Source organism: Leucopleurus acutus (assembly GCF_964270905.1).
Source record: "Leucopleurus acutus genome assembly, chromosome: 2".
Taxonomy (NCBI): Eukaryota; Metazoa; Chordata; class Mammalia; order Artiodactyla; family Delphinidae; genus Leucopleurus; species Leucopleurus acutus.
Window position 1 is genome coordinate 167972513 of NC_139143.1, and position 13584 is coordinate 167986096.

A 13584-nucleotide genomic window follows, 5' to 3' on the forward strand; every position below is an offset into this window, starting at 1 on the left:
AGCTCAGTAGTTGTGGCTCGTGGGTTCTAGAGCGCAGGCACAGTAGCTGTGGCGCACAGACTTAGTTGCTCCGTGGCCTGTGGGATCTTCCCAGACCAGGGCTTAAACCTGTGTCCTCTGCATTGGCAGGCGGATTCTTAACCATTGTGTCACCAGGGAAGTCCCTCAATATCCCTTTTAGAGGGAACTGTTTAATAAATTCCTTTTAGAGTTTAGTGACAGAAAAATTACCTTTCTCCTGACAAATAGCCATTTTCCTATTATTATACAACAAGAACTATTACATTTAGCCATCTTTCTGCTTATATTTTTGGCTGCTAGAAAACTCAGAACTATATTTAATATTCAGTTATACTAACGACCTTTAGCTTTAATTATCCTTTTGCTCTCCATGGCTTTTCACTGGTCCTGTATTGAGACAGTATTGTTCCAGTTACTTTTGCCATACAGCATCCATCCCAAACTTGGTGGTATAAAACAACAACCACTTGGAACTTCCCTGGCGGTCCAGTGGTTAGGACTCAGCACTTTCACTGCTGTGGGCCAGGTTCAATCCCTGATCTGGGAACTAAGATCCCACAAGCCATGCGGTATGGCTAATAATAATAATTATAATTACAAAAGAACCATTTTATGGGGCATATTGATTCTGTGGGTTATGAATTCTGAAAGGGTACAGTGGGGGCTGCTCTTCTGTGCTCCACCCCATCCCGGGCCTCAACTGGTGGCTGACAGCTAGGAGTTAGAATGCTAGTTGCAGGAGTCACTCCAAAACGGCTTCTTCACTCACATGGCTGAGCCTGGGCTGGAGAGGCTATGTACATGGCCTCTCCACATGGCTTGGTTTTTCACTGCACGGTGGCTGGCTTCCATGGGGCAGCAAACCCAGAGGGAGTGTCCCAAGAGCCAGCATTCCAAGAGAGCTAGGTGGAAGGCACATGGCCTTTCCTAGTCTCTGAGCATCACTTCTGCCATACACAACATGGTAGAGCCATCATAAGCCCACCCAGATTCAAGAGGAGAGTATAAAAACCCCACCTCTCAATAATATAAGTATTGAAAAAATTAAATGTCACTTTCAAAACTACAGACATAAATAATACAAATAATAAACTCATGGCTGATCTTCAGTTAAAGAGATCTAAATAGAAGGTGTCTCAGCATTTATCCCTGCTCAGACCACATGGCTAGAGATGGGGGAGACACAAGGTAGGAGAGGCCTCTTCAGCTCCCTACCATCTTCCCACGTTTGTTATAGAACCATTTTCTTTTTTTGACTTTTAAAAAAAAATTTTATTGGAGTAGAGTTGATTTAGTGTTGTGTTAGTTTCTGCTGTACAGCAAAGTGAATCAGTTAGACATATACATATATCCACTCTTTTTTAGATTCTTTTTCCATATAAGTCATTACAGGGTATTGAGAAGAGTTTCTGTGGTATACAGTAGGTCCTTATTAGTTATCTATTTTATATATAGTAGTGTGTATATGTCAATCCCAATCTCCCAAATTAATTAATTTTTTTTTATTGAATGAAAGATTCTTTAAATTCTACAGTGCTGGGCTTCCCTGGTAGCACAGTGGTTGAGAGTCCGCCTGCCGATGCAGGGAACACGGGTTCGTGTCCCGGTCCGCGAAGATCCCACATGCCGCGGAGCGGCTGGGCCCGTGAGCCATGGCCGCTGAGCCTGAGCGTCCGGAGCCTGTGCTCCGCAAAGGGAGAGGCCACAACAGTGAGAGGCCTGTGTACCGCAAAAAAAACAAAAAACAAAAAAACAAAAAACTCTACAGTGCTTTACCATTTTCAAAAGTTTTACACACATGATTTCATAATCACCTTTTTTTCCCCTACCCCTATCTTGCCCCTCCTCCCTTCCCTCTCCCCGCTGGTAACCACTAGTTTCGTCTCTACATCTGTGAGTCTTATAGAGACATTTTTACAACTCACCAAAGCTGCAGAACTAAGGGGAAAAGCTAGCTAAAATTAGACATATTACTAACTTGGTAACAACAAGATTATCTGGGGCCCAAATAATTTTTTCAAAGGACTTTCAGAAGCTATTATTTCAGTCATGAAAGACTGATGACGGACATCTTTCCTTTTAATGACCAGTGAAAAGACATCTTTTCCTCTAGTTGGGAATAATAAGTTCAGCAAACACCTGCAAAGAGACAAGTCTAACAGCCATTATTCCTCGTCCTTTTCTTCCTCCTATTCCCTTCTCTTCCCGAATTATTTGGAAGAAATTCCTTTATTAAGCACCTAAAATGTGCTATTATTTTTGTCACTCAAATAATGCTTCAAAGCACAGATTTAGCAGCTAATTCAATAATGTGATTAAAATACAACATTTCGGGCTTCCCTGGTGGCGCAGTGGTTGAGAGTCCGCCTGCCGATGCAGGGGACACGAGTTCGTGCCCCGGTCCGGGAGGATCCCACATGCCGCGGAGCGGCTGGGCCCGTGGGCCAGGGCCTCTGAGTCTGCGCGTCCGGAGCCTGTGCTCCGCAACGGGAGAGGCCGCAAAAGTGAGAGGCCCACGTACCGCAAAAAAAAAAAAAAAAAAAAAAAAAAAAAAATACAACATTTCAGGGGTTAGCAAACTTTTCTGTAAAGGGCCAAATAGTATTTTATACTTTGCGGGCAACACAGCTCTTCTACAATGATTCAGCTCTGCTGTCATAGGGAAAAGCAGCCATGGACAATTTATAAATAAGTATGCATGACCGTGCTCCAATGAAACAATTTATGGACACTTACGTTTGAATTTCATCCAATTTTCACATGTCACAAAATAGTATTCCTCTTTTGATTTTGTTTCAATCACTTAAAATTTAAAAACCAATTTTAGTTCATGGAAAAATACAGGCAGTGAGTCAGGTTTGGCCTGTGGGCTGTAATTTGCCTATCCCTGCAAACTTAAATGAAAAAGCAGGGTACAGAATTGTATTCACGGTATGATTTCCTATAACTTTAAAGAGGAGACTTACACATAAAGGAAAAGCTGAAAGTAAATTTACAAAATGTGGGTTTTGTTTTTCATTTTAATGCTAAGATGGTTGATTTTCCTCCATGCAGTTTTTGGTAGTTTCAGATTTTATTGATAGGAATACTTTAATGATGGAAATAAAAGTTTTTGAAAGGATAAATGTAGTAGTATTCCCCTTAACAGCACATACACCAAAAATCAGTAAGAGGGAGAAAATTAGAATGAATTCTGTGCTGTTGGGCTGGAATTGGGTTTACCTGTCTGTATGTCAATCTATCTCTCTGTTTATCTGCGTATCTATGGAAATATCCGCTGAGAGGGCCTGAAAACAGCAACTCTCATAAGCAAGGAACACACCATGCATCCAGATTTTGGTTTCTAAATAACTGTTCTCCACTAAAAAGAACCAAAGCTCCTTGGAGAAGTATCTGATTCTGGGGCTGGGGCAGGAAAAAGGGACACGATGAGCCTGGAACATCTTGTGTAAGAAAGGAATAAAGTGTTCAAATAACTATAGGGACACATCAAATGGACACAAAAGTTGGCTTCAATGGGCTTCCACTGGCCAAATCTGGGATACTTTGAGTATTAAAATAAATGATTGCAACAGATTACAGCCCAATGAATAAGCAGGAATCCATGAGTCCATATGACTTAATAAAATAAATAGTTGAGGGAGATTAAGAAGTACAAACTTCCAGTTGCAAAATAAATGAGTCACGGGTATGAAAGTTACAGTGTGGGGAATACAGTCAATAATTATGTAATGCCTTTGTGTGGTGAGAGATCATAACCAGACCTATCCTGGTGATCATTTTTGAAATGTATGGAAATATCTAATCACTGTGTTGTGTAGCAGGAGCTAACACAGTGTTGTAGGTCAATTATATGTCAAAAACAAACAAACTCACAGAAAAAGTGATCAGATTTGCGGTTATCGAAAGGGGAGGGGGAGTTTGAGGGGGTGGGGGGGAGGTGGGAATTGGATGAAGGCAGTCAAAACAGACAAACTTCCAGTTATAAGTACTAGGGATGTAATGTACAACATGATAAATATAACTAACACTGCTGTATGTTATATATGAAAGTTGTTGAGAGTAAATCCTGAGTTCTCATCACAAAGAAAAATATTTTTTCTATTTCTTTAATTTTATATCTATATGAGGTGATGGATGTTCATTAAACTTGTGATAACCATTTCATGATGTATATTACTCAAATCATTATGCTGTACACCTTAAACTTATGCAGTGCTGTATGTCAATAATATCTGAATAAAACTGGAAGGAGGGCTTCCCTGGTGGTGCAGTGGTTGAGAGTCCGCCTGCCGATGCAGGGGACACGGGTTCGTGCCCCGGTCCGGGAAGATCCCACATGCCGCGGAGCGGCTAGGCCCGTGAGCCATTGCCGCTGAGCCTGCGCGTCCGGAGCCTGTGCTCCACAACGGGAGAGGCCACAACAGTGAGAGGCCCGGGTACCACAAAAAAAAAAAAAACAAAAACAAAAACAAAAACAAAACTGGAAGGAAAAATTAATGAATAAAATTTTAGCGGTTTGATGAGAAATGCGTGATGTATATAGTTTCAAAGTATCTCGCTACAAATGGGAAAAGTGTACCTTTACAGTGGAGAAGCTCAGCAGACATCATTTTAATCAAGGATCAAAATGAACGTCATCAGTAATGAAACAAATTGACAAAGTGGGCCACTGATGTGATGCTTTGAGAAGAATGCATTGAAAGTCCTGTGAGAGTCCTGCCTAAACGCATAGCCTGAATCTAGTCGAGATGAGACACACAAAACCGAGAGGGAGATGCTACAGATTAGCTGGCCTGTCCTCCCACCCGCCACCACCTCCGCTGCTCCATCCGACGGGCCGCTCGTCACTCGCCACGCAGCCTGAGCCTGGCCAGACGCCGACCCTCCGGAAGTCCTCGGCGTCCAACGGCTACAGTCCTCGGCCCCGGCTCCGCGCCGCCTTCCCGCCGCCGCCGCCGCCAGGAGGCTCCGCACGCCTTCCCGCCTTTCCTGGCGCCGCGGCCGAGCTGGGCCGAGCAGCCAGGGGGGCGCGGCGCTCGGCAGGGGCGGCCCGGAGGGCGCGGCCATTGTGCCGCACACCCTCTGAAGCGCGCAGGCGGGCCGGGCCGACGTGGCGGCCGCGCAGTCCGGGAGCCGGTGCGCCCAGCTACCACCCGCCTTGCCGCCGCCCCGAGGCCGGGTCCTCGGAGCCGGACGGCCGCGTCTCCTTTGTGACCGTCTCCAGCCCCTCCGAGCCGGCGTGCCGCCGCCCCTGCGCCCGAGGCTGCAAATGGTGCCCGCTCGCCTCTGCGCCTCCCGCCGCTCTCGGGCCCCGGGGACTTCTGGGGGGCACCGCACCCGGGCCGCATCCCGCCGCCACCGCCGCCGCAGCCGCCCGGGGCCAGAGCCCGCGGCGCCTCCGCCCGCGCCTGGGCCAGCAGAGAGGCTCGCGGGCCAGTCCCGGGGCTGCCCCGACGCCCTCCCGGGAATACCTAACGGGAGTCCTACTAAATAGACTTTTTTTTTTTGTAAAATGCATATAAAATTTATCATTTTAAAGTACAATTCAGTGGCATCAAGTATATTCACAGTGTTGTACAATCATCACCACTATCTAGTTCCGGAACTTTTTCATCCTCTCAAAGGGAAACCACCCATTACATCTGAGTGGTTATATCCCTCCCCAACCAGCTGCTGGCAACCACTACTCTGCTTTTTGTCTCTATGGGTTTGCCTATTCTGAGTATTTTCTATAAATGGAATAATACAGTACGATATCCTTTGTGACTTCTCTCAGCATAATGTTTTCCAGGTTTGTCCATGTTGTAGCATGTATCAGAACTTCATTCCTTTTAATGGATGAATAATATTCTGCTGTATGCATACAACACATTTTGTTTTTATCCTTTCATCAGTTGATGGATATTTAGGTGTTCCCACCTTTTGGCTATTATGAATAGAACTGCTAAGAATGTTTGCGTACAAGTTTTTGTTCGAACACCTGTTTTCAAATTCAATTCTTTTGGGTATATAACTAAATAGACTTTTGCTCCCCTTCTAATCAAAAACACAACAGCCATCTGCAGCTTTCCTCCCATTGATTCTCGGAATTCTTGGAGCTGTATGAGGCATGCGCCCAAATTTCCTGTCTGCCTTGACTTTCTTGGTATAGGAGACATATATGTCAATATAGCTGCCCTCTCTAAGGCCCCTTCTTAGGGGCTCTGCCTCTCATACTGTCATCACCCACCCAAGTAACATCCAAATAATATCCCCTGACGCCTTGACCCCCAACCCTCATCTCCAGCCAGAGCCCTCCTCTGCCCAAGTTACCATGTGACCCAAGGGAACCCATCCTTTGCTGGGCAGAAACTGAGGTGTTTTCCTTTGGAGGATTTTAACTGAAGGACAGGTAGGGGCTGGGGCAGTCATTTAGAATTGATAAATGGGCAGAAAAAAAGCTAGTCTGAGAATGGCTGGGGAGCCTCACACAGGCACAGCAAGGTGGACAAGGACCATAACAGCCTCAGTCCTGACTTTCTAATTCTGGGTGATCTGCTGACTTCCTCTCCTAGAACACTCACAATGTCGCTCATTTTACTCTTTTTTTTTTTTTTTTTTTTGCGGTATGCGGGCCTCTCACTGTTGTGGCCTCATGGGCCCAGCCGCTCCGCGGCATGTGGGATCTTCCTGGACCAGGGCACGAACCCGTGTCCCCTGCATTGGCAGACGGACTTGCAACCACTGCGCCACCAGGGAAGCCCTCATTTTACTCTTGAAATAAGTCCTCTTAAAACTGATCTCAAACTTTAGCTTGAAGCAGAATGCTTCTAGGGATGATGCTGATGTTGCTGGTCCTAGAACCATACTTTGAGAACCATTGTCTTAAGCTTGCTTGAGTGCTTGTTCCTTGAAACCAAAAGTGCCCTGACAAAGAGGGGCACTTGGATGTCTGCTGCTGCTGAATTCAGGGGTGCCTGGGAAAGCTGACATCCCAGCTGCCTCCACTGCTCACCATTAGAGGCTGTCCAGCTGGATTTATTTATTTATTTGGCCACACCACGCAGCTTGCAGGATCTTAGTGCCCATGCCCCCTGCAGTGGAAGCGCGGAGTCCTGACCACTGGACTGCCAGGGAATTCCCTGTCCATCTGGATTTAACCTCTCTTGCTACTGCCTGTGAGCCACAGCTGTGCTAAGAATACATCAAGGAAGTGCAGAGTTACAGAAGTGCAGGGCAGTCAGTGCTCTTGCCCTCCCACTCCGTCTCAAGCTTTGGCATCAGATGTTCAAAGCAGTGAAGTTTGAGCTCCCAGCATCTCACCAAGATCTTGGATCATACTCACTGAGTTTCTGCCTGTAGCTCTCACACTGAAGGCTCAGGCGTACTTCATTGGAGCTGAGACAAATGACTCTCTTTTCTCCTGGTCAGATCCTTCCAGCGACTTCCCCCCAAAACTTCATACACATCAGCTGTGCCCTTTCACTGACTCTCATACATACAAGACATGTTTAAATCCTAGTGATGTTCACAGATTGGTTCATACATACCCAGATTGGTTTAAATGCTTGTGATGCTCACCATATTGGTGGAACCTACCTCATCTCCATCATCTCCACATAAGGAATACCAGATCTCACGTCCCATCCAACATTCTAGATCACAAGTGGGCAAGCTATAAAGTTCTGATAGTAAATATTTTGAGCTTTGTAGATGAAAGGTGTCTGTTGCAACCACTCAACTTTGCCCCTGTAGCGCAAAAGCTGGCATATACAATACGGAAAGGAATGGGTGTGCTTGTGTTCTAAGAAAACTTTATTTGCCAAAAACAGGCAGCAAGCAGATCTGACCCAACCTCTGCTCTAGACAGTAACTTTTTTTGCTTATTACTAAATGAAAATGAGTCTCCAAACAGATGGAAAGTGTATGTAGTGTTAGCAGTTCTATATTGTTATGAGGGAATCTTTTTAAAATCTATAGGCTGTAAATGCTTTTCTCAAGAGCTGGCAGTGAGCCCAGCCAATCTTAAATAAACCTGCCTCAACATTTTTTAAAATGTAAAATTATATCAGTACATTGCTAAAACTGAACCAACTTCCTGTCTTCAGAAGATAAATATTTGAAACTGTTTAAGCAGAAATAATATTTAAAACACGACTTAAAGATTTATGTTAAAAATGGAATGCCAAAACAACAGAAATGAGAAGTCACATCTAAATTATATAGATTATATCCACCAATTTATTACTTCATTCTGTCTTATTTGTAGTTCTTTATATATAAAGAGTAAAAATGGCAAAGCAACACACTTGGGGACAACATTGAATCATATAAACAGATCTGGTACATAACCACTATAACATCAAGACCAATTCAGTTCTAAAAAGCAGAAAATTTCCCACTCCTTAAAAAAGGTATCAGTTGCTATTGTTTTAATGGTCAGGATCACTTCCAACTTTGTCTTTTTTTTTTTTTTTTCCTGATAGTTTTGACAAATGCCTTTGTTAGAGGAACTAATCCACTTGGTAACTTGGCAGCCAAAGATAAAGTCAGTTTCTATTTTTCTTCTAAGAGTTGTTGGAAAGTGTATGCCTGTAGACCTAAGCACTTAGAAAGGCTGCACCTTTTCTGATTTTTGTGTTATCTGCCATTGCTTTTGCTTATATTGCATCCCACATCACCCACTCATCAAGGAGTGGTCAGTCTTCTTTCACAGAATCTAAAACGTCCTGGCTTGGAATACTCTGCCCGGAAACTGTTTAATATAAGGAAGTAATTGGTCCCAATACCAGGGGACAGAGGTGGGAAAGGATGCTGATGGAAGCTTCTGTTTAGAGCTCTATTTAATAGCTCTCATTGTTTTGTGGGAGGTTTTTCTTAACTAATATTATATTCATAAAATTTCATGTAAAATAATTGCCCTGAGAAAACCAATTAACTAAGTTTAAATGATGAAGGATTATTAACTCATTCATGTGAGAAGCTCAACCCTCAATATATTTCATTCATTCTAAAGAAATTGTTTTGACCATTTTGACCTTAGCCGTTGTAAAACTTGCAGTTATCTAATTTGGGTCAATTTTAAATCTGGGAGGTACAGAAAATAGTTAAATTACATTTGTTTCTGAAGACAAAATGAGCAATAAAGGAACAAAAGACTTTTCCTTGAACCCAGAGGAGGCTGTTCCTATTCTAAATTTGTCACTAGGTGTCTTAATCTGACTTTTTATAAATCAAAACAAAAATTTAGTTTGAGATTATTCCCTGTTTACCCCCAGGTTTATTTAACCAAATTAAAGATGATTTACATTAATTTTAATCCCAATCTTGAGATCATTAACAATCAGGATCACTGCTTCTACATATTTTTAGATTGTCAAGTCACTAATCTTTTTACTTTTAACTTTTATATATTATCACAGAACTTTAAGTAAAAATAGCTTTTGCAGTAGCTTTGTAAAAATCCACTGAGTCAAGAAATACCTAAAATACATTTTCACTCAATACCATAATATTATATGGGTTGCTGTCTTAAAAATATGTGGGTTTTTGTTTCAAATATGATTGTCCTTGTCACCTTCCCGGAATCATACCCAATTTATATTTCAAAATATCTGCTAGAGAAGTTGGCAAAAGTAATTTCAAGATAATGTAAATTTTTTAATTTGAAAGTTTTTACAAAGTGAATACATTAATATCAAATACCTGATACATATTAGATAAGTGGACAATAAAATTTCGATTTGCCGTGTGTGTGTGTGTGTGTGTGTGTGTGTGTGTGTGTGTGTGTGTGTGTGTCGATGGTGGTTATGCTGTTTCAAATATGTGGGGGGGGGGGGGGCTTCCCTGGTGGCGCAGTGGTTGAGAATCCGCCTGCCAATGCAGGGGACACGGGTTCGAGCCCTAGTCTGGAAGATCCCACATGCCGCAGAGCAGCTAGGCCCGTGAGTTACAACTACTGAGCCTGCGCGTCTGGAGCCTGTGCTCCGCAACAAGAGAGGCCGCAACAGTGAGAGGGCCGCGCACCGCGATGAAGAGTGGCCCCCGCTTGTCGCAACTAGAGAAAGCCCTCGCACAGAAACGAAGACCCAACACAGCCAAAAATAAATAAATTAAATAATTAATCAAAAAAATATATATAGGGGCTTCCCTGGTGGCGCAGTGGTTGGGGGTCCGCCTGTCGATGCAGGGAACACGGGTTCGTGCCCCGGTCCGGGAAGATCCCACATGCCGTGGAGCGGCTGGGCCCGTGAGCCATGGCCGCTGAGCCTGCGCGTCCGGAGCCTGTGCTCCGCGGCGGGGGAGGCCGCAGCGGTGAGAGACCCGCGTACCGGAAAAAAAAAAAAAAATATATATATATATATATATATATATATATATGTGTGGGTATTATAGGAAAAGAAATTAAATTAACTCCCTCATGTTCAACATGTGATTTTCCCCCTCCCTGTCTAAGCATTACAAGAATTCAGGCCAGGATCACACAAAGCCACATGAGGCTAAAATAGCCATTTCCTCTTCTGTAGTTTTAGTTTGATGGGTACCCGAGGAAACAAATGCTGTCTACAGATGGTCTTTGCTGCCTGCCCAAACATGTTTGTTTGTTATCAGCGTTGGCCTGACAGGATCTGGTTTCTGATGCTAACTAGCTGTGTGGGAACTAAAAACTAGTCATTTCATTTCTCTGTAAAATCTCTCTGGAGGAGACTATCCTCAAAGTCCTTTCTATTTCTCAAATCCTTTGATTTAATGGTTCTGTTCCATATCTATCTGGTCTGGGAATTAACTGGTTTACATGGTCAACCAAGACCCGATCCATATGCAATAGGGCTCCTCCACATCTGTCACAGTAACAATACCTTTCTTCTAACTTATTACAGGGGGTGGAGAAGTTATTTGTTGGTAGATTATTTGTTGCTCTTTCTTTTCTTTTTTTTTTTTATGTGGACCATTTTTAAAGTCTTTTTTGAATTTGTTACAATATTGCTTCTGTTTTTTGGGGGTTTTATGGGGTTTTTTTATGTTTTGGTTTTTTTGGATGTGAGGCATGTGCGATCTTAGCTCCCCGACCACATATCGAACCCGAACCCCTTTGCATTGGAAGGTGAAGTCTCAACCACTGGATCGCCAGGGAAGTCCCTGTTGCTGTTGTTTCTTGAATAAGAAAACCACAGCATCTGGGCTTCCCTGGTGGCGCAGTGGTTGAGGGTCCGCCTGCCGATGCATGTGACATGGGTTCGTGCCCCGGTCCGGGAGGATCCCACATGCCGCGGAGCGGCTGGGCCGGTGAGCCATGGCTGCTGGGCCTGCGCGTCCGGAGCCTGTGCTCTGCAATGGGATAGGCCACAACAGTGAGAGGTCCGCGTACCCCACACACACACAAAAAATCCCACAGCATCTGATGCATATTTTCTAACAACTAGGATATTCTGAATTTTTGTAATATTTTTATATACCTGAATAAAGCATGTAATTTAAACACTGTTAATGTCCAAAGCCACCATGTTTGGAAAAGGCAGGAAATGTCAGAAACTATTTAAGTTGCTTATAAATTGTATCCCAAAGCACGAAGTTTACTGGATGGGAAGGACCACCACAACAGTAGCTTAGACAAGAAAGACTTCTCTGAGGCTTTAAGACTGGGCTGGTTGCTCTACCCAAGCACTTTCAGGGCACCCTGTCCTTGCCCCTATTGTCACACCCCAAACTGTGTTGTTTGTTGGCCCCCCTGATTACACAGTGCAAGTTCTGCGAGGACAGGAATTGTTCATTGATGTACCCTTGCCAGTACATCAGGGGTACAGTGCCTGACACATAATAAGGACTCCATAAATAATTATTGAATAACCGTTGAATAAATAACTGGCTGTCCTCACTTATTGCTCTTCCAGGAGCAACAGAAGCAGGCAAGGGTAGCATCACATGATACAGTAATAAGAGGCACCATTATCAAGAGCCTAGTGTTTGGTGGTTGCCAGGTGGACATAGGTTCCTATCAAAGTGTGATTGATAGGATCCCCAGAAATTTCCATTCAATGATGTCCCTATAGTATGTTATACTATACCTGCCTACTCTGAGTAGCACCAAAGGACACAAGACATTTTGATGGGATAATTTTGACGGGACCATTTATCCAACTCTTACACATACCTCAGCAAAATTTGCAGTGTATTAATCATGAGTAGCTAAGCACAAAGAATGAATACTCTTCAAGGAAAAGTGAGCTGGTGTGGGCTACATTTTAACAGGAAATTCCTCTGGCTATATTTCATAGGAACTAGGTGCAGTAACTCTTATGTAATTGCTCAGCATACCGTTTGGTAAAGGATTAACAAAACCTTTTCCCCTTCTGTGTGAGAATTTAACCTTGGGTTAACTTTCTAGCTCTGTTCCCCTGTCAACCTAATAAACAGTAGTATATCAACCATGTTGCTAGGCAACATTACATATGGTAGAAATGACCCCGAACTGGTGAACTGTATCCAGACTGGGAGAACTACAAATGCCTGATAGGAAGCCACACCTCTGGGCTTCCTGAACCACAGTGACTCTTGGAAGAGACATGTCTCTTGTGGGGACCCTGGAAGTTATTTCTATGGGGTTGTTATAAGAGATACTTGCCCCCATGGGACAAGAGGCTTTTAAGCCAGAATAGCTTCCATACTTGCCAGATGTGTGTCTGTCTCCTTGCACCTGAACCACAGGGACAGATGCAGGGACTCCGACGGAGGAGCAGCGACTGGCTCTGCCCTGCTGGTGACCCGTGCTTCCCATCCTATGTCCTTCTAAGTGAATCTGCTGTGGTAGTTTATGAGTTTGAATGTTTCTAAACATTCGATTGTGCCTAAGTAGACCCCTGGAGGGCACTATATTACTATTTGCTTGCTTTTTCTGGTGGCAGGAGAAGCTCCTCAGAGACTATGGATAATAGAAAGAAGTGAAACTGTCTGGCATATTCTTCTGCTTCCAAAAAAATCCTAATCATACCCTTCACAGTCTGCATGACAGATAATCCATATCCATTACACATGATCAAGACATATATCTCAAATTGATGCCTTCCCTTAAAATTCCCAAGCTTGTTACTGCTAAACCTTCTTCATCTGAACACATAATCCCAATCCTAACCCCCAATAATTTTTAATATGCTACTGACAGAGGGCCAAAATATCAAATGATGGATATAAAAATAGTTTCCCCAAACCACAGCTGTCAATGAAGCATTGGCAGTAGTAAAATTATCCATCTGGAGGGTCAGAACAGATGCTAAATGTCCTCCTCAAGTTATGAAGCTTCCATATCATCTGATCACAATGGTGTGAGTTAGTGTCACCTTTGAAAACTAGGACGTATTAGAAACCAACCAAACTACCCTTGCCAAACAAACAACTTTTCATTTAACTCTATAGAAGCATTATTTGAAGAAAAGAATTCAAATTTTCATAGCTTTAATGAAACGTTTGAGGAACACAGCAATATTTGGTGGAAATATTGGGCACAAATCAATGAAAACATTGCCTATCATAAGCAACTGAATAAAGCACCCCCCTTTTGGGGTTAAAAGACAGCACGAACACATG